Source organism: Pan paniscus, chromosome 1 (assembly GCF_029289425.2).
Source record: "Pan paniscus chromosome 1, NHGRI_mPanPan1-v2.0_pri, whole genome shotgun sequence".
NCBI lineage: Eukaryota > Metazoa > Chordata > Mammalia > Primates > Hominidae > Pan > Pan paniscus.
This window is the reverse complement of record NC_073249.2, coordinates 71,681,783-71,705,649: the sequence shown is the minus strand read 5'-3', so window position 1 is coordinate 71,705,649 and position 23,867 is coordinate 71,681,783. Positions and strand designations below refer to the sequence as shown.

The following is a 23,867-nucleotide window of genomic DNA, read 5'->3' as shown; positions in this document are numbered from 1 at the left end:
ATAATTAAAACAATAATCCACCTCTGGCTTTCGTTCCTGCCTAAACGGCACCTAAAAGACCTTGAGAGAGAAGAGACAGTTCAAACAGACACTTGTTTCCACTTCTGTATGCCTACTTGTCCTTATCCCTTATCAACAGGTATAGCCTCAGGTTAGAAGTCACGTGATAAACGCCACAGGCTGGAAGGGGACCCAGAACTTGGGGTTTTCACGTTTTAAAGCCACAAGACCTCTGCTTAAAAGTCTGAAAAAGTAGTTAAAATGTGCAGCTACTCAAACCCTAGCAGCGATGGGGTCCCACAGCCCAGGCAGCTCACATCTATGGCTGCTGCCCTAGCCCCACATCCCTGCTGTGGCTCCTGCAGCACCGTCTAAAAACCACTCATCACATCCTCCTGCTTATTTAGAGAGGCAGAAACTGAAGTCAGAAAAGCAAGGGGATTTCCACAAAATAGCATGGCTGGAGGGATGAGCCGTGACTGGCATCCAACCAGTTTTCTACTGGCCAGTCAGGTTCTCTTCACCATTGAACACCATCTTCCTGACTTACATATTAAAAAGATAAAGAAAATAAGCCATGTTTGAAAAGAACGGGTCTCCTCACAGAAAGAAACAACCATGGAAGGCTGGTTAGCAATGAAGTCTGGCATCGACAGCTTGGGCTCCACTAATCTGCATTTGAACAAAATATCACCTCCATCTATGGCTGACAAGAGTTACCAAGACAGTTTTTTGAACATTAAAATAAATTAAGTCAAAAAAATAATAAAGATTTCACAGTGAATGCCTAACAGATTCACATTTACAACTATATTGCATATGCATGCTCACAATTACACTTCAGAGGAAGTTTAAGCCACATTAATGAGACTGGGGGGAATGAAAAAAGGTAGTGAATAGCCAACAAAATTAACTACAGTGACTAATGGATGAATTACAGTCTTATGATGCCAGGCATTATTTAGTGTTCTCCTCACAGAACCCCAACTTAGATCATCTGGTTGTGCTTTAAAGCATCTATATTTTAAAACCAAAGGTCACGCCAAGCACTTTCTTCTTAGGCTTGTATGTTGTAGAGTTCAAAGTTCATATCAACACGTGTAAATCATTTTCTAAAGAACCATAACTTTCCTCTATTTGAGGGAGCAGCGATGCACACAGAGCCCTCAAATTTCGGCTTCACATGGCCTTCATGGATTCAGATTCACATTAGGCCTGAGTTTACAGCCATACAACCCAGAAGGCTGGGAAAAATCCTGTGACCCTGACACCTGTGCAATCCCACTATTCTGTGTTGCATTTTCATCTTTTCCTTTTATAAAAAGAGGACTGATAGCATCCAGAGATAAACTGCCCAGTAGCTTGCACAAATTATTTCCTGGCCTCATCTGCATCACATCCCTTAAGTGCGTCTCACCTCGTCCAGCTTGAAAACCATTCCGACATATAGCTGGATGCACCCTTGCTGGCAGTACTGAAGCACTGAAGATAGGCTCTTGGAGAAGATGGGAAAGTTCATATCTTTGTATTGACCACAGTACAGGCCCATAGCAGAGATATTCTTCAGGAGCAGAAGGTTGGCTGGTTCAGAAGCAATGTTTCCTCCAGCAAATCCCACCACCACAATCCTGCCCTCCCATGCCAGGCTGAGGAGAAAGAGAAGAAGAAAAAGAAATTATAAAAAAGCAACATACATTCACACCCATTAGGAAGGCTAGTCTCGTAAAATAACAAGTGACAAATGGCGAGGATGTGAAGAAGTTTAAGCACCTGTGCACTGTTGGTGGGATTATAAAACAGTGCAACTACTATAGAAAACAGTATGAAGGTTCCTCAAAAAATTAAAAATAGGTTCAGCAATTCCACTTCTGATATATATCTAAAAGAATTGAAATCAAGGTCTCAAAGAGATATTTGCACAGCCATATTCACAGCAGCACTATTCACAATAGCCAAGAGGTAGAAGCAGCCCAAGTGTCCATCAACAGACAAATGATAAACAAAATGTGATATATACATATAATGAAATACTATTCTGCCTTAAAAAGGAAGGAAATCCTGTCACATGCAATAACATGGATGATCCTTGAGAACATTATGCTAAGTGAAATAAGCCAAACACAAAAAGACAAATACTGTATGATTCCACTTATATGAGATATCTAAAGTAGTCAAATTCGTAGAAACAGAAAGTGAATGGTGGTTACCAAGGGCTAGGGAAAGGGAGGAAAGGAGAGTCGCTGTTTAATGGCTACAGAGTTTCAGGTTTACAAGATGAAAAAGTTCTTGAGATCTGTCACATAACAATGTGAATATAATTAACACTACTGAACTGTACACTTGAAAATGGTTAAGATGGTAAACTTTATGTTATCTGTTTTTTACCACAATAAAAAAAGTAAAATGAAAAAAAGAGCAATGTACATTCATTCACAGAGAGAGAAAGTAGGACAGAGGTTACCAGGGGTTGGGGAAGGGGAAAGAGGCAGTTAATATTTAACAAGTACAGAGTTTTTGTTGGGGATGATTATGCAACATTATGACTGTATTTAATGCCAGTGAATTGCACACTTACAAATCATTAAAATGATAAATATTAGGTTATAGTATATTTTACCAACATTAAAAAAACCAACATGTATTAAATCCACAGCTGGGCAGTCCTCTTGACCTTGCAGACTGGCGGGAGTGAACCATCATTTATTACTTTGGGCTTTTCAGTAAAAAAAAAAAAAAAAAATATATATATATATATATATATATACACACACACATATATATATACACACACACATATATATATACACACACATATATATATATACCATAAGCAAAGTATTAGGGAACCAAAGGAACTAGACAATTTTATAAGGGGGCCCACTTAAAATCCAGGCTGTTGAGCCAGGTGCAGTGGCTTAAACCTATAATCCAAGCACCTTTGGAGGCCAAGGCAAGAGGATCACGTGAGCCCAGGAGGCCAAGACCAGCCTGGGCAACATAGTGAGACCTTGTCTCTACAAAAAATAAAATTAGCCAGAACACGATGAAACCCCATCTCTACTAAAATTACAAAAAAATTAGTCGGGCGTGGTGGTGGGCGCCTATAGTCCCAGCTACTCGGGAGGCTGAGGCAGGAGAATGGCGTGAACTCGGGAGGCGGAGCTTGCAGTGAGCAGAGATAGTGCCACTGCACTTAAGCCTGGGTGGCAGAGAGAGACTCCATCTCAAAAAAAAAAAAAAAAAATTAGCCAGGCATTGTGGCACATGCCTGTAGTCCCAGTGATATGGTTTTGCTGTGTCGCCATCCAAATCTCACATTGAATTGTAGTTCCCCTAATCCTCACATGTCGTGGGAGGGACCCAGTGGGAGGTAATTTAATCAAGGGGGCAGTTACCTTCATGCTGTTCTCGTGATAGTGAGTAGGTTCTCAAAAGATCTGATGGTTTTATAAGGGGCTTTCTCCAGCACTTCTCCTTGGCTGCTGCCATGTGAAGAAGGACGTGTTTGCTTCCCTTTCCACCATGATTGTGAGTTTCCTGAGGTCTCCCCAGCCATGCTGAACAGTGAGTCAATTAAACCTTTTTCCTTTATAAATTACCCATTCTCAGGTATGTCTTTATTAGCAGTGTAAGAACAGACTAATACACCCAGCTACTCAGGAGGCTGAGGGAGGAGGACTGCTTGAGCCCAGGAGGTCAAGGCCGTAGTGAGCCATGGAGCCATGATTGCACCACTGTGCTCCAGCCTGTGTGACAGAGTGAGACCCTATCTCAGAAAAAAATGGAGAATCAAGACTATCTATTTAACTACCTCAACCAATTTGTGGAAGAAAATTGGGCAATGTCATTCCATAGGTTGTACTGAAACAACTCAGTTTGAAGATTATGAACTTAGGAAGCAGGAATAAGAAGACATACACTTTAATGAGGGAAGGACCATTTGCTTTATACAAAGACTTACTTTAGGATTCCTTTAACACATGTGCCTCTTTAGAGAATTTTAAATAAACTACAAAAATGTGGAAGTGTTCTGTAGCCCAGTATGAAAATTCCCCTACGGTACCATTGCTAAGCAATGAGTTACAGAAACAACTTTTGCAAACATCTTTGATATAAAATATGTGTATATTTGTTTGGCTTTTGCTTTTTGCTTTTCTTCTTTAGAAGGGAAATGAGAAGCTATTGCAAAAACACAATTATCCAGAAGGCAAGAAGGAAGGCAAGAGATGGGCGAGTTTTACCAGCTGTCTATCCTGGCTTTCCACTTGGACTACACACTCCTTCCTTTGCTTCTCCTCTAAGCACAGCACCAGGCACAGTGCAGAGATGAGCAAACATATAGACTGCCTGCCACTCAGCTCAGGGGCTAGAGAACCAACTGGACCCCTTTTGTGGGTAGGCTGCTCTCTGCTTCTGCGGCTTCTACCTGAAACTGAGATAAACTACAAAATTATGCTTGCCAGGACGACATGAGAAATGAAACCAATGCTATCAGAGTACTCCAGAATCCTTGGTTGAAAACAGAATGAGAATTGGTGTGATACAACACTCCTACTAAATCTCCAGTGATATTTTTTAAATAAAACAAGTCAAGGAATTATCTACGCTGCTGGCTGCTTCAGAAAGCAGTAAGATCAGAAGAGCCTGTAGTTTGGTCCACAATGAACTGGGAAAAGGGGAACTGCCACCCCAGTAATTCTAATAGCTGAACAATGCCCTCTGCAAGAATTCCCCACAGACATGGATATAAAGTAGTTAGTGAGAACTGGCATAGCTGAATTTAACACATGAATAATTTCTAAAGCATTTGGCATTGCCAACTAAGAGAGTCTGCAGTCATTTTTTGGATATTTTCCAGATGGGTATTTTGTTTTTGCTATATATAAGCATTTCCTGATTTTCTCTGCTTCTATTCCTTTTCACCCACCCACTTGCTGTTCTCGTTGATGCTGATGCCTACAGAAGAAGTGAACAGCAAAGATGAGAGAGAAGCAAGGCCAGAAGGAAGGCAGAGATCAGGAAAGGTTTCAGCTCCAGCCCACTCTAGACAGACCACCCCATGCACCTGCGGAGAGCCTCCAGGCAGATGTCTCCTCCCACCATGTCGATGGCCACATTCACCCCGCCCTCGCCCACCAGCTTCCTCACTGCATCCTTCAGGCTGCCCTGACTGTAGTTCACGCTGGACTGCGCACCCCTCTGCATCGCCAGCTTGCACTTCTCGTCACTTCCAGCAGCAGCTATATTACCTGCATCAAGAACACAAGATATCTGATTATCCAGAACATGTCCCAAGAAAGGGGCACCCCACCTACCCCATCTCCAGCCAAAGGGTGCTACTCAAGGAAATCATTGTGACCTTGCTGCCCTGGCACTGGCCTTGAGCCCACACATCAGGCCCAACACACAGACCATCCCACTGGCCCCTCCATGCCCTACTAGCCATGAGGTCCACATTTCTAGGAATCCTGGAACCCTAACAAGGATAGCTAGAAGGTGGTTCAAGAGACATTCAGAAAGTCTTCTCAAATTCAAATGAAAACCACCATTTATTGAGCATCTACTATGAATCAAGCAGTAAGGATACAAGATGGATCCTTTAGAGCCAAGAAAGCAAGATACAGCAGAGTGATGGGGGAAATAAACAGGGGTCCAGAAATGTAAACAAGAGGTACCCAGTCTAAATCTAGAGGATCAGGAAAGACTTCCTAGAGGGTAAAACATGATTCAATAGAAAGATCTTGAGGTTAGAGAGACCTTAGTCCAACTTCTGGCTTTGCCACTCACTAGCTGTGTTGACCTAGGCAAAATACTTAGTAACAAAACAACATTTTGTTACTATTTGCCAGTTAACATTCTAAACATTTTACGTATATGAATAACTCATTTAATTGTAATAGCCCAATGAAATATACAGTATTATTATCCTTGTTTTATAGATGAAGAAACTGAGGCAAAAGAAGTTAAGTAACTTGTTGCCCAAGGAAGGTCGCACAGCAAATGGGAGACAGCACTGGGGTCCAAACCCAGGTAATTCATCTCCAGAGTCCATGCATTTAACCTCCATACTGCCTGCCAGCTTCTCAAGGTTTCAGTTACCTCATCAGTAAAGTAAGACATTTAAAAAATTATCGGAGGCCAGGCACGGTGGCTCACGCCTGTAATCCCAGCACTTTGGGAGGCCCAGGTGGGCAGATCACAAGGTCGGGAGTTCAAGACCAGCCTGGCCAATATGGTGAATCCCCCATCTCTACTAAAAATACAAAAATTAGCTGGGCATGGTGGCACACACCTGTAGTCCCAGCTATTTGGGAGGCTGAAGCAGGAGAATCGCTTGAACCTGGGAAGTGGAGGCTGAAGTGAGCCAAGATGTGCCACTGCACTCCAGCCTGGGCAACAGAGCGAGACTTCATCTCAAAAAAAAAAAAAAAAATTCACGGGCTGGGCGCGGTGGCTCACACCTGTAATCCCAGCACTTTGGGAGGCCAAGGTGGGCGGATCAGAGGGTCAGGAGTTCAAGACCAGCCTGGCCAATATCGGGAAACCCCATCTCTACTAAAAATACAAAAATTAGCTGGGCATGGTGGCGTGTGTCTGTAGTCCCAGCTACTCAGAAGGCTGAGGCAGAATAATTGCTTGAACTTGGGAGTCAGAGGTTGCAGCGAGCCGAGATCTTACCACTGCACTCCAGCCTGGGCGACAGAGCAAGACTCCGTTTAAAAAAAAAAAAAAAATTATCTCCAGGCACAAGCTCAAGAGAAATAAAGGAAAAAGAATTAAATGGGACACTGTATACAAAGCACTTGGAAAACAAAGTGTTAGATAAACTGAAGCCATTGTTACACCATGCAATCATTTTTTCTATTTGAACCTCATAAGAACATTATTGAGGAGATATAATTACTTCCAGTTTCCAGACAGAGACATAGACTCAGAGAGGTAAAGCAATCAACCAGGGTCATCCAGGTTGCAGGTGTTAGAACAATTACTCAAGTCCACTGCTGCGTTACTCCAAAGCCCATGCTTTTCCACTCCATCACCCTAGGAGAAAGCCATACCTAAGGCCCGACACAGATGGCATAGATGGTGGTGAGCCATACTGTGGGGAATTCTGGGGTTTGGAAGTCTCCAGAAAAGCTGCAAACACTCAAGCATTGCCTAGACGTGCCTCACCATGGGGCAGCATCCACCAGCCCAAGCACTTTAGTCTCAAAGTGAATTTGCAATGAAATACTCCAAGAACACTGGTGCCCTTAAAAGATTCCAAACTTACTCATAACTATTTGAAACTAAAGGCTTCCCTCAAATATTCCCTGGTGGAACCCTGAAATAGTTGCAGTTCACTGAGGGCTATTAGCAAACAGTGCCACAGTGGGCAGACACTGCTCTAGGGTCAGGCACCTGAATTGAATCCCGAGATTCTCACTAGGTCTCCATGGGACCTGCAGTGAACCATTTTCTCTCTTGGTGCCTCGCTTTCTTGATCTGTGAAATAGGGATAATAAACACTTACACTGCCCACATCCCAGGGGCTTTGTGAGGATCAAGGGTAAGATAATTGCCGCGGAGACACTTTGGAAGCAATATGAAATGCTGTGGATTCGAGGTGTAATCAAAATGACCTGTTCCACATAGGTGGCATGGTAACATTTATATTTTTGTTTGCTTTTGTTTAAAACCATTATTGAGGTTCAAGAAAATACAGCTTAGGTTAATTTTAATATATTAATTAAAGTGAGCTTTTCTATCTACTATTTATAACAATTTATAACTATTTAAGACAATTTGTACAATTTTATCTTCCTCGAAATGTTAAATAACCAATAATTCTAGACAATAAAACCAATTATAGTCTCTCCCCCAGACAGGAGCTAAAAGCCCATCCTGTTAACATGAAATGTGTTCATATCACTTGAGGAGCCTCCTGGTATCTATGATCACTTTCAGAACTCACATGTCCTTCCCAAATGGAACTTAATAGGAGAAAGGAGAGATATCCCCTAAAGGAATTCCAGACCAATCCAATTATTTCCAAACCTATATACCCAGCTGCCCTCTGGCTATCCAATTGCATGCTCCACAGGAATCTCACATTCAACACAGCCAAAACCCACCTCACTATTCCTGCCTGTGTTCTCAATCTCAATTAGATGGCAACTCCACGAGTTAACTTAGTTTGCTCCTTCCCACTCAATGTCTAATAATAACAGGATTCTTTTTAAAGAGATTCTTACTGACATGCCCCGCCCTCTAATAGGCACTGCACGTGTAATCCCAGTATTCCCACAACAACTCCATGGAGAGAGCATTCTTTTACAAGTGAGAAAACTGACGATATTAAGCTGGAGGCAGAGCTGGAATTTGAACCTACGTCAGGCTAACTTTAAAGTCCTTGTTCTTTCGACTAGAGCAGGATGCTCTCCAGGTACCAAATTATCTATTTTTTTTCCACTTCAGTATCTCTCAATGCATTGTTTCCACTACCTTGGTTCAGGTAGCCTATCCTAATCCTGGCTCAGATTGCTCCAAGAGCCTGTCCTATTGCTTCCAGACTACCCTTGACCTTTCCCCTATCCCTCATCCCCACGGCTACCAGAGTGAACTTTTCCAAATGCAAAAATATCATGTCACTTCCCTACTTTAAATCCTCAACTCCTCTCAATAGCTTCCAATAAATGTTCAAATTCTTCAGCCCCACACAAGGGCCTCGTGATCTTATCTCTGCCCTCCTCTCTAGAGCCACCTTCCACCATTTCCCCCCAGGTCCCTGGCTCCAGAGATACTATTTGCAATTCTCTGAATGCATCATGCTAGTTCCTAGTTCTCTATCTTCTAATAAGTCCTCCCACCACTGAAATGGCCTTCACTTCCCTTCTTCCTCTATTCAACTGCCACCAATTCTTTAAAAGTCAGTTTAAATGTCCATCTTCTCCAAGAAATCCCCCTTTTCCAACACTCACAGCCTCAGAAAGATACTTCTGAAGAGACCTAAGTCTTTTTTCATTATTTTATTCATTCATTAATTTAAGAAATAGTTCTTGAGGGCCTACTATGTTCTAGGTACCATGCTAGGTGCAGGACTACAGAGATGAACCAAAGAGACACTGTCACTGCCTTTATGGGGATTACAATCCGGTAAGAGGGAGACAATAACCCGATAATGACACAAGTAACCACACTCTGAGCTATGTATTATGAAAGAGAAGTAGAAGGCGCTATGAAATCATATATACAGAGGAGGGAGAGGGGCCTCACCTAGACTGAGGGACAGAGAATACTTCTCTGAAAAAGTGACATTTGAGTTTAAATCTGAACGACAGCTCTGAGAATTACAGGTAGAGAAAATAGCATGTGCAGAAGGCATGAAGTGGGTCAGACCTTGCCAGGGTCTAGTAGCTGGAAGGATGAGTGATTTGCTTCTAGGCCCCCTCCCTAGTCTGTAAGCGAATAGATGGCAAGACCCTGCTCTGGGTTACTTTATATCCCCAGTGCCTTGCACATGATTTTTAATCAATGAATGAATATATTGTTTGAATAAATATATGTTTGAAAACTGGAGTTATGATTTTTTTAAGTGGTGACTCTAACATACAAATAACCTTGGCCTGAAGAACATTTGTTGCCACATCACTGCAAGGCCTGTGGCTCCAGCTGCTGCCGTCACTAAAACAACTCTGTGCCAAAGAAAGATGAATACTACTTCAGAAACCTTCAAAAGTCAACCAGTAATATGATTTCACAAATATTTTAGAAACAGAACATTTTAAAGCAAGAATGTTAGAGGTCGTTTCATTCAAACCTTCATATACATCTGTTCTCCACCCTGTAAGCTTATGGATGTGACTTCTAGATTAGTGCTAATTGGGTTCAGTTTTGAAGACCTCCCAGGAAAAATATTCCTGAATCTCTCTAGGTAGCCTCTCCCTCATATCAGTGGCAACCCTTCCTTTGAGCTACCACTCCAATTTATTCTTCAGAAATTCTATCTTAAAATCCTTCTCATATTAGATACTGCCCAATGTTACAAGGTGATGAGCATGTAATGGCCACTGCTCAACTAAACCCACCTCTCTGAAGCAATTCTGAGTCTCAGCTCTCTGAAAAGATCAAGAAGTAGTACGTATGCTCCAGGTAAAGAGTCAAACTTCAGCACCTTTTCTTCTGAAATGTCCCATCTGACACACTCAACAAGGCCTCACAGAAACAAATACCATAGGCCTCTAATAAACTCAGAGTGAAATGGGTTTAAATAAACCAACTATCTACACTTTAATATCTTTTATGAGATCTCCAGGGCGGTCACATTTCAGAGAGGTATTTCTCCAATTCACAATGGCCAAGTTCACAGCCTATCATCTCCTCTCAGACAGAAGGATGTCCTCACAGTCAAAAAACCCCAGTCTCAAGTGGCTACCTCCCTTTGGCCTTTCCTCAGCCAAAAGGAAGGGAAGGGAAGGGAAGAGGTGGGGCATGGCCTTGTCGGACACTTCTGATATCAAGAGAAGGGTACTTTCTAGCCTTCTGTCATCTACACAGTCCTTACCCAGGCTGGGTACGGGCCCAGTGCTCAAGAGCAAAAATCGCAGTGCCATAAGTTATAGGGAGGACAGCAGCTTCTTATAGGGAGACCGTTTCTGGAATCTGCCACAGGTCCTAAAAAAGAGATAACAGTGACTTACAGATTGAGTGTATGTACCTAAGTCATAAAGGCTGCTCAGTAAATATTAGGATTTGATTCAGTGACTGATTTGTAAAGGGAAACACTTGCCCATAACCAAGCCCAGTGGAAGTCAAAACTAAGCAAGCTGTAGCAGATTTCAGAACTTGAATGCATCAGACTTCAAAACCCCAAGGCTAGCATCTGGCTCAGAAAGGAGCCAACAGGTAGAGAATGGAACACAGATCACTGTACTGTGATGGGTGAATGGTCTGGTATGTCAGTTTTACCTCAGTAAAGCTGGTGGGGACAATTGTGTACTGTCCACCACCAGGGGGCACCATTCACACCCTGCACAACCATGCTTGACTACCCTGGCTGGCTCCATTCCCAGGGCTATCTCTTTCATAAGCTTTGTGTCCGGGAGAAGCCCATTACATCCAGCTCAATGCCCAAAACCAGCTTTTCTACTAAAACTACCTAGTCCAAATGAACAGCCAGCTCAAGGACTCAGAAAACAAATGTTGTTCTTCATTAAAACCCTCAATGCAAACAAAGCTCTGTGCAAAGTATTGTCACATTAATGAAGAGAAGGAGTTTAACATTTGAAAAAATGAAGTGCTTAGCTGAGAAACAAGACATGACCAAATAAATACAAAGAAAAAGAGGGAGAGGGGAAGACAGGAATGAGGGATAGGTGGAAATTAAAGAAAAACAAAGGAGAAAAAACATCTTCAACCATTAATCTTGAGTGGTACAGATACCTTCTGGTCAGTGATGCATTCTTCAGCCATACAATTAAAGTTTCTTGTGCCAATAACTCTATCTCCCTAAAGGAAACATACCATTAAGGATATGTGCAAATGTATGACCTTGCATTCCTTTTCCTGAGTTAATCAAAAAAGAAAAAAAAATGCACATCTCTGACTCCATAAGACACAGGTTGGTCTTAATTATTCAGAGTTACTGTTTAGTAAATAAAATAATAACTCTCTCAATACCACCACCAGGCTGTGAAGCCAATTTGAGTGAGCACATTTGAGACGAAGAGAGAGAGTAAGGGAAAGGTTGATTTGAATTAGAAGCCCAGTCTTAATTTCACAAGAGAATCAAATTCTCTGTCCTCTTGGTTAAAGACTGAGGTGCCGCCTTTTATTCATAATGAAAAGTTTAATGCAGCCAGGAACTTCCAATTACTTCCTTTCCCCAGAAAGAATTTTGTTTCTTACCTTTCTAGTTAGGTTTCCCTTTGGTGTCTGCAGGCAAAAGCCAGTAGAAGCAAGACCCTTTGGCTACAAATGAAGTTAGCATATTTTTCATAGCTACATATACATTGATTCCCTAGACTTCAATTAATTTACCTCTTTAACTGTCCTGACATCTGTGCCTGTCTCCAATACTGTCCCAGAAAACTCCATTCCTAAAAACACATTGTTTAAAGATTAGGTTATCTGTAAAACACAACACCATGGAGATGAGAAAACACTGATCGACAGGCTATTCCAACAGCTTTCGGAGCTGAGGATTTAGGTGCCCCTCCTCCTCTCCATATGCAGGTAGAGAGGTAAGGTGTTATACTCAAAGCACAGGAAAGTAAATATAAGATTTCACCATCACAACCTGGGAAGCTATAGCAGTCTCAATCTTACCATGACACAAATGAAAATTTCAAGAATGTGCAAAAGCACAGAGAATCACAGGTACACAGGTACTTTTGACCCTAATCACTGGGACCTCCTATAGCACCCCAGTGACAATGTTCATCCTATTTATTTATCTGTTTTCAAGTCTCTTCTGCTGGCCTGTAGGGCCCTCAAGGACATGAACTGTGTTTATTCAGACAGTACTTGGCTCAACTGGATGAACTGGTGCTGTCTGCCCTTTCCTCTTTCACCTTTGAAATTTCTGAATTAATGATCATGTTTCCTACTTGAGCTGCCAGGGGAATAACTCAATTGTGTATGACATCTTCCCCCCAACCAGTATTTCAGCAAATATAAACAGAAGGAAATGGTTCTAACTGTCGAGATACAATCAAACACCCTGAAAACAAAACATGGTAACTATTTGCAATCACTCTATCTTTCATGATATATATCTGTATAAAATGTACATGTACTATATACATGCTAAGCTATACTTACATCCCTTTAAATAAATTTCAACAACAAAAATCAGTCACTTGTCCACATGTTCAGGATCTAGAAGTAGATTGGGAACAAAAATCAGGCAGAGGGCTGCTAAGAAATCCACTCTTCTTCTCTCTGATCCTTTGGCAATAGGTTTTGTTTGTTTGTTTGTTTTGTTTTTGAGATGGAGTCTCACTCTGTTGCCCAGGCTGGAGTGCAGTGGCATGATCTTGGCTCACTGCAACCTCCGCCTTCTAGGTTCAAGCAATTTTCCTGCCTCAGCCTCCCGAGTAGCTGGGACTACAGGCGCACGCCGCCACGCCCGGCTAATTTTTGTATTTTGGTAGAGACAGGGTTTCACCATTGTTGCCCAGGCTGGTCTTGAACTCCTGGGCTCAGGCAATCCGCCCGCCTCAGCCTCACAAAGTGCTAGGATTACAGGCGTGAGCCACCATGCCCGGCCTGGCATTAGGTTTTATTGGGAATGTGTCTGTGAGGCTGAAAGTTTTAGCTGCAAACAGATGTCTGTGATCCTTCAGTGAAGAAACAAAATTGGGGCAATACCCAGCAAGGAAAGGGAATGAATGGCTAGGACCAATGATAATTCTGGTGAAAATTCATTTGTTCATTTCTTCATTTTTAGAGTATTTATTGAGCACCTACTAAGAGCCATGTACAATGCTAAGCTGGGGGATATAATGTTGATCAAGACAGGCATAGACTTTGCCCTCATGGGGCTCACAATCCAGTGATCCCAATACACAGTGAGATGGACACATATAACTGAAACATCACCGATGGCAGGCAGACACCAACAGAGCACTGCCTGAGCCCAAGGGCATGATTCTGAAAACTCCCTGTATCTTTTTTTCCTGAAGCAGTCACTTGGTCTCCCCATACTCACCAGGTATGAAGGGAAGATGGGGCCTTTCCTGATATTGATCATGGCAGATCAAAATATCACCAAAGTTAACTCCACAGAAATGGACATCAACTCTGACCTACAAAAGAAATAGAGCAGCAAAGCAGAATAGTACACATCCACAGAGACAATGTTCATTCAATCATACCAAAATAGTTACTGAATGACAACGACATGCCAGGTACTAAAGTAAGAGCCGGCACACACTCATGGGCAAGGCCTCTGCCTTCATGAAGCTAAAGTATAGGAAGGAAAACAGATATTAACCAGATAATAATGAAGATACATATATTAAGTTATAACTCCAGTACCAAGCATTAATGATAAAAAATATATGGTGCTATGAAAGCACATAATGGAAGGATTTGACCACTTAGGGAAGTCTGGAAAAGCATTCCTAAGTAAGCAACACTTTGAACTAACAACTGAGAGTTAACTATTCAAAATAGGAGGTAAAAGCCTTGGCACAGACAAAAGCAATGGCATGTACAAAGACACTACAGTGGGGACACAAGAGACTTTGAAGGCTTACTGAGGATTTTTTTTTTTTTTATGAGACGGACTCTCACACTGTTGCCCAGGGTGGAGTGCAGTGGCATGATCTCAGCTCACTGCAACCTCTGCCTCCCCGGTTCAAGCAATTCTCCTGCCTCAGCCTCCCAAATAGCTGGGATTACAGGCATGCACCACCACACCCAGCTAACTTTTTTTGTATTTTTAGTAGAGACAGGGTTTCACCATATTAGCCAGGCTGGTCTCGAACTCCTGACCTCGTGATCCGCCTGCCTCAGCCTCCCAAAGTGCTGGGATTACAGGCGTGAGCCACCGCATCCGGCCTCCTTACTGAAGATCTTAATTTTCATACTAGGAACAATGGGAAGTCATTAATGAGTTTTAAACAGAAGGGTAAAATGATCAGCTGTTTGGGGAATCTGGAATCCTTCACCCTAGTCCCAGATCCCCAGCCTCTATGTTTTGTGATAGTGCCATAGCTGAGACAGACCTACAGCAGTGTAGCCAGTAGTTTCTCTAGGCCTTGTAAGCCCACGGTTCTCAAAATGTGGCCCCAGACCACTAGCATCAGTATCACCTGGCACAGGCCAGGCACAATGGCTCATGCCTGTAATCCCAGCACTTCAGGAGGCCAAAGCAGGAGAATTACTTGAGCCCAGGAGTTCGAGACTAGCCTGGGCAACCATCTCTACAAAAATAAAAATTAAAAAATTAGCCAGGAATGGTGGCATGTGCCTGTGGTCTCAGCTACTTGGGAGACTGGGGTGGGAGAACTGCTTGAGCCTGGGAGGTCAAGGTTGCAGTGAGCCATGATCATGCCACTGCACTCCAGCCTGAGTGACAGAGTGAGACCCTATCTCAAAAAAAAAAAAAAAGAAATTCAAATTATCAAGCCCCATCCCAGACCTACTGAATCAGAAAACTCTGAAGACAAAGCCTAGCGTTCTGTTTTAACAAGCCCCAAGACCAGGGGTTCCCATCCCCGGGGCCACAGACCGGTAGGCTGTCAGGAATCCAGCTGCACAGCAAGAGGTGAGCAGACAAAGCAAGCATACCGCCCAGCTCTGCCTCCCGTCAGATCAGTGGCGGCATCAGATTCTCATAGAAGTGCGAACCCTATTGTGAACTACACAGGCAAGGGATCCAGGTTGCGCACTCCTTATGAAAATCTAATGCCTGAGGATCTGAGGTGGAACAGTTTCATTCCAAAACCATCCCCTCCAACCCCCATCAGTCCATGAAAAAACTCTCTTCCACAGAACTGGTCCCTGGTGCCAAAAAGGTTGTGGACCGCTGTGCTAGACAACCATTGTCATAAACCAACACATCCCAACAGGGGTTGGAATTACTGGAAGAAATGAAAGCTGAGACACCAAAGGGATGATATTGATTTGTTTGTACAGAGGTGGCCATATTGGTGAGAAGACATTTTTATCTACAAAATTCATTCATTCAACAATTTTTTAAGCCTCTGCCACATGCCAGGAACCATTTTAGACTTAAGGGATTTAGTAGTGAGTAAAACAAACATAGTCACAGCTCTCATGGGCTAATTCCTTACAATGCAATGTCTAGGACAAATAACAGAACAAAGGAGCCTAGCCCTCAGCCCGGACACATTCCATGCAGGACACATCAGTTATTGACAGGCATACACAGGGCACACATGTGTTCTCCAGCCACTCCACCTAGATTTAAGGATGATTTGAGGATGAATGTCGTTCAGCATGTGAATCCCAGGAAGTAGATTGGCTGCCATCATGTGCTCATTCAAATAATCCGTGTTAGCCATGTTAGTTAACAGGCTCCATGCTGGTAACACTTCAGGGCTATGGCTGCCTTTCTCCCTCTCCCTGGCGGTCTCCAACACTGAGGCCCACTGCCTGCTTCACGCTGTCTGAGGTTCTCATCTCCACACCAGATGACACTGTGTTACTAGAGTGGTCAATAGGCAAGGCCAAAGTGATGTCCACATTTCAGTGGACCAGCTGCCCACATCCCTAAACGAACCCCATCCCAAATCTCTGCAATATACCAGAAGCGTATGTTCACATGGAAACACGGAGGTTACCGGGCTGGTTTCTGGGAGGCAGAGGCCGAATAATTCGATTCCGGCACTGAGGTGGAAGGAAGCAAAGGATGAGGTCCATGTACCTGTGTTAAACCAATAACTTGCACGTACAAAGTCGTGTGCAAATCAGAATTCTGTTTCTAAGGCAACAGCTCTTAGCATTGAGAAAGAGGCCTATAGGCGTGTTTTGGGAGAACAATCTTCCTTTAGCACTTTAGACCTTAGAAAGGGCTTCAGCCCCCTAGCTATCCCAGGACGAAGTTGCCCTCCACTCTCTCGGTCGCCCCCTCGCTTCAGAACTGGGAACTTGATTCAAGAAGGAAGCCTGCGGGGAGTGTGTGGTGGCGGGGAGAAGGGGAGGGTAGAAGGGGATAAGCCAGCCCCCTACCTCGTGAGGCCCGACGGGGCGGGGGCCACCTCTTCAATGGTCAGGGGCTTCTTCAGCTCTGCGCAAATCGCGGCGCGGTAGTGCCGGCCGCTGCCCTGTCCGGCTCTCCTGCAACACAGAACAAGGGAAGGGTCAGTCGGGCAGCCCCGCCGGGAGCACCCCGGGACTGCCTTGCGGGGCTCAGGGAGGAGTCGGGGTTGCACCTGCAGACCCACGCCCGAGGGAGGCACTGCCTGCAGAGCACGGCCGCCAAGGCCAAGCCGAGCGAGGGGCGAGGGGGAGTGGCCAGAGCGCGGCAGGAAGAGCCGGACAGCGCCGCCCAGCCCCGGGAGAGCGGAAGGGCGGCCCGCGAGGCCTCCTGGCGACGCGCCCTGGCAGCCACGACCCAACCCCGGCGGGGCAGCTCCGGCCCAGTGCGCCCGGCTTCTACGGCAGCCGAGCCCAAACGACCGCGCGAGCCCCCTGTTGGGCCTCTCTGGAGGTGGAGCCGGCTGGAAGAAAAAAAGAATAAAGGAAAACACCAGGAAACGGAATTCGATTACCCGAGATTAACCTTCTTTGGCATTTTTGTAACAAATTTGGGAGACTTTTTTTTTTTATAGTTTCAACTTTTATTTAGATTCAGGGGCTACATGTGCAGATGTGACCTGGGTATATTGTGTGATGCTAAGGTTCAGGGTACGAATCATCTCGTCACTTCGGTGCTGAACATAGTACCTAATAGTTTTTCAACCCTTGCCCCCCTCAAAATTGGGAAACTTTTTAAACCACACTTGGCGACATTTAAATAGTGGCTCTTGGCTGGGTGGTTCACGCCTGTAATCCCAGCACTTTTGGAGGCCAAGGCGGATGGTGGCCAGTGTCTGTGGTCTCAGCTACTCAGGAGGCTGAGGCGGGAGGGTCGCTTGAGCGCAGGAGTTGGAGGCTGCGGTGAACTATGATCGCACCACCCTGAGTGACAGAGTGAGACCTTCTCTATAGATTAGATAGATAGACAGACAGACAGATGATACATAGATAAAGGTTATTGGGTCCTCTGCAGTGCAAAAAATCCTAAATGCACAGGTAAAGGCTTTATTTATGTATTTATTTTTGAGACAGTGTCCTGCTCTGTCACCCAGGCTGGAGTGTAGTGGCACTATTTCGGCTCACTGCAACCTCCGCCACTTAGGGTCAAACCATCCTCCCGCCTCAGCCTCCCATGTAGCTGGTACTATAGTTGTGCGCCACCATATCTGGCTACTTTTTGTATTTTTTTAAAGACGGGGTTTCACCATTTTGCCCAGGCTGGTCTCGAACTCCTGGCCTCAAGCGCCCTGCCCGCCTCAGCCTTCCAAAGTGCTAGGATTACAAGTGTGAGCCACCACGCCTGCCTAGGTAAAGGCTTTAACGTCAGCATTTGAACACCTTGTTAGAGTTCAATTCTTGTTACTAATTTTCTCACATTTGCAGGACCATTTACACTAAATCCAAAGAGTTACTAATGATCCAATGTTGAATGAGCCTACGCAAATCCAAATAATACTTCCAGTTAAAATCAGACCAAAACCCACCACGGGGAGAGTGGAAGGGCATTGGTTCTCATGTCCCCAATGCCAGTATTATGCTTGGCACATAGTAGATGCTCCATAAATGATTGTTGATTCGAAGACCAACACAGACCATTCACACTAGGTGAATAAGCACCCTCTGGAAGAATTGAAAATATACAATATAATCTGTGAAATATTATAAAATTGGGTAGATCTCTATTGCAACAGTAACCAAATATTTATAGGCTAGCTATATAAGAGAAGCACACATTATGTTGGAGAGAATATTTCGTTTGACAGGTAACTTTTAAAGACAGCTTGATGTCTTTAAAAGACATCTGGCAGAAGAGTAGTCTCAGGTTCAAGCCCAGCTCTCCCACTTATTTGCGGGTTTAACATTGACATTTGTTGGCTCTCTGCCTCAGTGAACTCCTCTGTAAAATGAACACATCGGGCAGAATAATCCCTAAGTTCTAAATTCCTTCTACTTTTTGACAGAAACAGAATTCCCAGATAGAGCATGACCTGGAAGGCATGATCAGGAATGGAATAAAGGGAAAATGGAGAGCAAAACTGAAGTAGGAATGAACTTCTGAGATTATAGCCTAAAGGCTCTGGGGAAAAGGAGTCCAAGAGCAAGGTCCTCACCTTGGATATACAACAGAGCTTACTGTTATTTTAATAGCACTCACAAGGAATTTGAGAAGTCATTTTAGTCCTCTTCCCCTTCCCACAAGAGGAAGACTAGAACAATGACTAGAAGCTGAGAAGATGAAAAAACTTGTGTTTCCAATGAGACAAGAAAGCATTTTGTGAACTGTTAATCATTAGACATATAAAATCAAACCAGGAATAATGGAGAAATACTAACGTTATCATCAAAGTGAACATTCTGGTTGCCAAATAACAGTGAGCAACTGGGTGCAGTGGCTCACACCTGTAATCTCAGCACTTTGAGAGGCCGAGGGAGGTGGATCGCTTGAGGCCAGGAGCTCACAGCCTGGGCAAGATAATTGTCAGGCCTCTGAGCCCAAGCTAAGCCATCATATCCCCTGTGACCTGCACGTATACATCCAGATGGCCTGAAGCAACTGAAGATTCACAAAAGAAGTGAAAATAGCCTTAACTGATGACATTCCACCATTGTGATTTGTTTCTGCCCCACCCTAACTGATCAATGTACTTTGTAATCTCCCCCACCCTTAAGAAGGTTCTTTGTAATTCTCCCCACCCTTGAGAATGTACTTTGTGAGATCCACCCCCTGCCCGCAAAACATTGCTCCTAATTCCACTGCCTATCCCAAAACCTATAAGAACTAATGATAATCCCACCACCCTTTGCTGACTCTCTTTTCGGACTTAGCCCGCCTGCACCCGGGTGAAATAAACAGCCTCGTTGCTCACACAAAGCCTGTTTGGTGGTCTCCTCACATGGACGTGCATGACATTGGGTGCTGAAACCCGGGACAGGAGGACTCCTTCAGGAGACCAGTCCCCTGTCCTTGCCCTCACTCCTTGAGGAGATCCACCTGCAACCTCGGGTCCTCAGACCAACCAGCCCAAGGAACATCTCATGGATTTCAAATTGGGTAAGCAGTCTTTTCACTCTCTTCTCCAGCCTCTCTTGCTACCCTTCAATCTCCCTCTCTCGCTACCCTTCAATCTCCCAGTCCTTCCAACTCCAGTTCTTTTTCCTCTCTAGCAGAGACAAAGGAAACACATTTTATCTGTGGACTCCAGCGCCAGTCACGGACTTGGGAAGACAGTCTTCCCTTGGTGTTTAATCACTGCGGGGACACCTGCCTGATTATTCACTCACACTCCATTGGTGTCTGATCACCGCGGGGAAGCCTGCCTTGGTCATTCACCCACATTCCCTTGGTGGCAAGTCAATTGCGGGGACACCTGCTTTGGCTGCTCACCTACTCCCATCTCCATGTCTCTACCTTTCTCTTTAAACTTACCTCCATTACTATGGGCAACCTTCCACCCTCCATTCCCCCATCTTCTCCCTTAGCCTGTGTTCTCCAAAACTTAAAACCTCTTCAACTCTCGCCTGACCTAAAACCTAAGCGTCTTATTTTCTTCTGCAACACCGCTTGGCCCCAATACAAACTCAATAATGGTTCTAAATAGCTAGAAAATGACACTTTTGATTTCTCCATTTTACAAGACCTGGATGATTTTTGTTGAAAAATGGGCAAATGGGTCTGATGTGCCTGACATCCAGGCATTGTTTTATACACTGGTCCCTCCTTAGTCTCTGCTCCCAATGCGACTCGTCCCAAATCTTTCGTCTTTCTCTGAGGTCTGTTCCTTCAGTCTCCACCCCAAGCTCTGAGTCCTTTGAATGCTCCTTTTCTACAGACCCATCTAACCTCTCCCCTCCTCCCCAGGCTGCTCCTCACCAGGCCGAGCCAGGTCCCAATTCTTTCTCAGCCTCCGCTCCCCAATCCTATAATCCTTTTATCACCTCCCCTCCTCACACCCAGTCCAGCTTACAGTTACATTCCTCGACTAGCCCTCCCCAACGTGCCCAACAATTTCCTCTTAAAGAGGTGGCTGGAGCTGAAGGCATAGCCAAGGTTAATGCTCCTTTTTCCGACCTCTCCCAAATCAGGGTTTAGACTCTTTTTCATCAAATATAAAAACTCAACCCAGTTCATGGCCTGTTTGGCAACAACCCTTAGATGGCTTACTGCCCTAGACCCAGAAGGGCCAGAAGGCCGTCTTATTCTCAATATGCATTTTATTACCCAATCCGCTGCCGACATTAGAAAAAGCTCCAAAAATTAGATTCTGGCCCTCAAACCCCACAAAGGGACCTAATTAACCTCACCTTCAAGGTGTACAATAATAGAGTAGAGGCAGCCAAGTAGCAACGTATTTCTGAGTGGCAATTCTTTGCCTCCACTGTGAGACAAACCCCAGCCACATCTCCAGCACACAAGAACTCCAAATGCCTGAACTGCGGCGGCCAGGCATTCCTCCAGGACTGCCTGCCCCAGGATCTTGCTTCAAGTGCCAGAAATCTGGCCACCAGGCCAAGGAATGCCTGCAGCCTGGGATTCCTCCTATGCCATGTCCCATCTGTGCGGGACCCCACTGGAAATCGGACTGTCCAACTTACCCGGCAGCCACTCCCAGAGCCCCTGGAACTCTGGCCCAAGGCTCTCTGATTGACTCCTTCCCAGATCTTCTTGACTTAGCAGCTGAAGACTGATGCTGCCCGATTGCCTTGGAAGCCCCCTAGACCATCACGGATGCCGAGCTTCGGGAACTCTCACAGTGGAGGGTAAGTCCGTCCCCTTCTTAGTCAATATGGAGGCTACTCACTCCACATTACCTTCTTTTCAAGGGCCTATTTCCTTTGCCTCCATAACTGTTGTGGGTATTGATGGCCAGGCTTCTAGACCCCTTAAAACTCCCCAACTCTGATGCCAACTTGGACAACATTCTTTTATGCGCTCCTTTTTAGTTATCCACACCTGCCCAGCTCCCTTATTAGGCTGAGATATTTTAACTAAATTATCTGCTTCCCTGACTATTCCTAGGCTATAGCCTCACCTCATTTACACCCTTTTCCCCAGTTCAACACCTCCTTCGCATCCTCCCCTTGTACCTCCCCACCTTAATCCACAAGTATAGGACACCTCTACTCCCTCCTTGGCATCCAATTATGCACCTCTTACCATCCCATTAAAACCTAATCACCCTTACCCTACTCAATGCCAATATCCCATCCCACAGCATGCTTTAAAAGGATTAAAGCCTGTTATCACTCGCCTGTTACAGCATGGCCTTTTAAAGCCTATAAACTCTCCTTACAATTCCCCCATTTTACTTGTCCAAAAACCAGACAAGCCTTACAGGTTAGTTCAGGATTTGTGCCTTATCAACCGAATTGTCTTGCCTATCCAACCTGTGATGTCAAAGCCATATACTCTCCTATCCTCAATACCTCCCTCCACAACCCATTATTCTGTTCTGGATCTCAAACATGCTGTCTTTACCATTCCTTTGCACCCTTCATCCCAGCCTCTCTTCACTTTTACTTGAACTGACCCTGACACCCATTAGGCTAAGCAAATTACCTGGGCTGTACTGCCACAAGGCTTCACGGACAGCTCCCATTACTTCAGTCAAGCTGAAATTTCTTCCTCATCCGTTACCTATCTCGGCATAATTCTTCATGAAAACACACGTGCTCTCCTTGCTGATTGTGTCCAGCTAATCTCCCAAACCCAACCCCTTCCACAAAACAACAACTCCTTTCCTTCCTATGCATGGTTAGGTACTTCCGCCTTTGGATACCTAGTTTTACCATCCTGACTAAACCATTATATAAACTCACAAAAGCAAACCTAGCTGAATCCATAGATCCTAAATCCTTTCCCCACTCCTCTTTCCATTCCTTAAAAACAGCCCTAGAAGCTGCTCCCACACTAGCTCTCCCTAACTCATCCCAACCCTTTTCATTACACACAGCCAAACTACAGGGCTGTGCAGTCAAAATTCTTACACAAGAGCTGGGACCGCACCCTGTAGCCTTTCCGTCCAAACAACTTGACCTTACCATTTTAGGCTAGCCCCCACATTATTCCTGATACCACACCTGACCCCCATAACTGTGTCTCTCTAATCCACCTGACATTCACTCCACTTCCCCATATTTCCTTCTTTCCTGGTCCTCACCCTGATCACACCTGGTTTATTGATGGCAGTTCCACCAGGCCTAATCGCCACTCACCAGCAAAGGCAGGCTATGCTATAGTATCTTCCACATCTATCATTGAGGCTACTGCTCTGCCCCCCTCCACTACCTCTCAGCAAGCCAAACTCATTGCCTTAATTTGAGCCCTCACTCTTGCAAAGGATTTACTTGTCAATATTTATACTGACTCTAAATATGCCTTCCATATCCTGCACCACCATGCTGTTATATGGGCTGAAAGAGGTTTCCTTACTACGCAAGGGTCCTCCATCATTAATGCCTCTTTAATGAAAACTCTTCTCAAGGCTGCTTTACTTCCAAAGAAAGCTGGAGTCATACACTGTAAGGGCCACCAAAAGGCATCAGATCCCATTGCTAGGGGCAGCACTTATGCTGATAAGGTAGCTAAAGAAGCAGTTAGCCTTCCAACTTCTATCCCTCACGGCAGTTTTTCTCCTACTCATCTGGTCACTCCCACCTGCTCTCCCACTGAAACTTCCACCTATCAATCTCTTCCCACACAAGGCAAATGCTTCTTGGACCAAGGAAAATATCTCCTTCTTGCCTCACAGGCCCATTCTATTCTTTCATCATTTCATAACCTCTTCCATGTAGGTTACAAGCCGCTAGCCCACCTCTTAGAACCTCTCATTTCCTTTCCATTGTGGAAATCTATCCTTAAGGAAATCACTTCTCAGTGTTCCATCTGCTATTCTACTACTCCTCAGGGATTGTTCAGGCCCCCTCCCTTCCCTACACATCAAGCTCAGGGATTTGCCACCCCCAGGACTGGCAAATTGACTTTACTCACATGCCCAAGTCAGGAAACTAAAATACCTCTTGGTCTGGGTAGACACTTTCACTGGATGTGTAGAGGCCTTTCCCACTGGGTCTGAGAAGGCCACCATGGTCATTTCTTCCCTTTTGTCAGACATAATTCC

The 23,867-nt window shown here is 44.6% G+C and overlaps 1 protein-coding gene and 1 pseudogene across 1 annotated transcript in view; both read right to left on the bottom strand.

Annotated features, from left to right (window-relative positions):
- Positions 1-2,786, bottom strand: part of SEC16B (SEC16 homolog B, endoplasmic reticulum export factor) — a 94,996-nt gene extending 92,210 nt beyond the window's left edge. Inside the window, exon 1 of the mRNA XM_063598373.1 lies at positions 1,418-2,786. The gene's annotated coding sequence lies outside the window, so the exon portion shown is untranslated. The remainder of the gene's footprint in view (positions 1-1,417) is intronic.
- Positions 2,787-3,905: 1,119 nt separating this feature from the next.
- LOC130541272 (quinone oxidoreductase-like protein 2) lies at positions 3,906-17,218 on the bottom strand (annotated as a pseudogene).
- Positions 17,219-23,867: the final 6,649 nt, after the last annotated feature.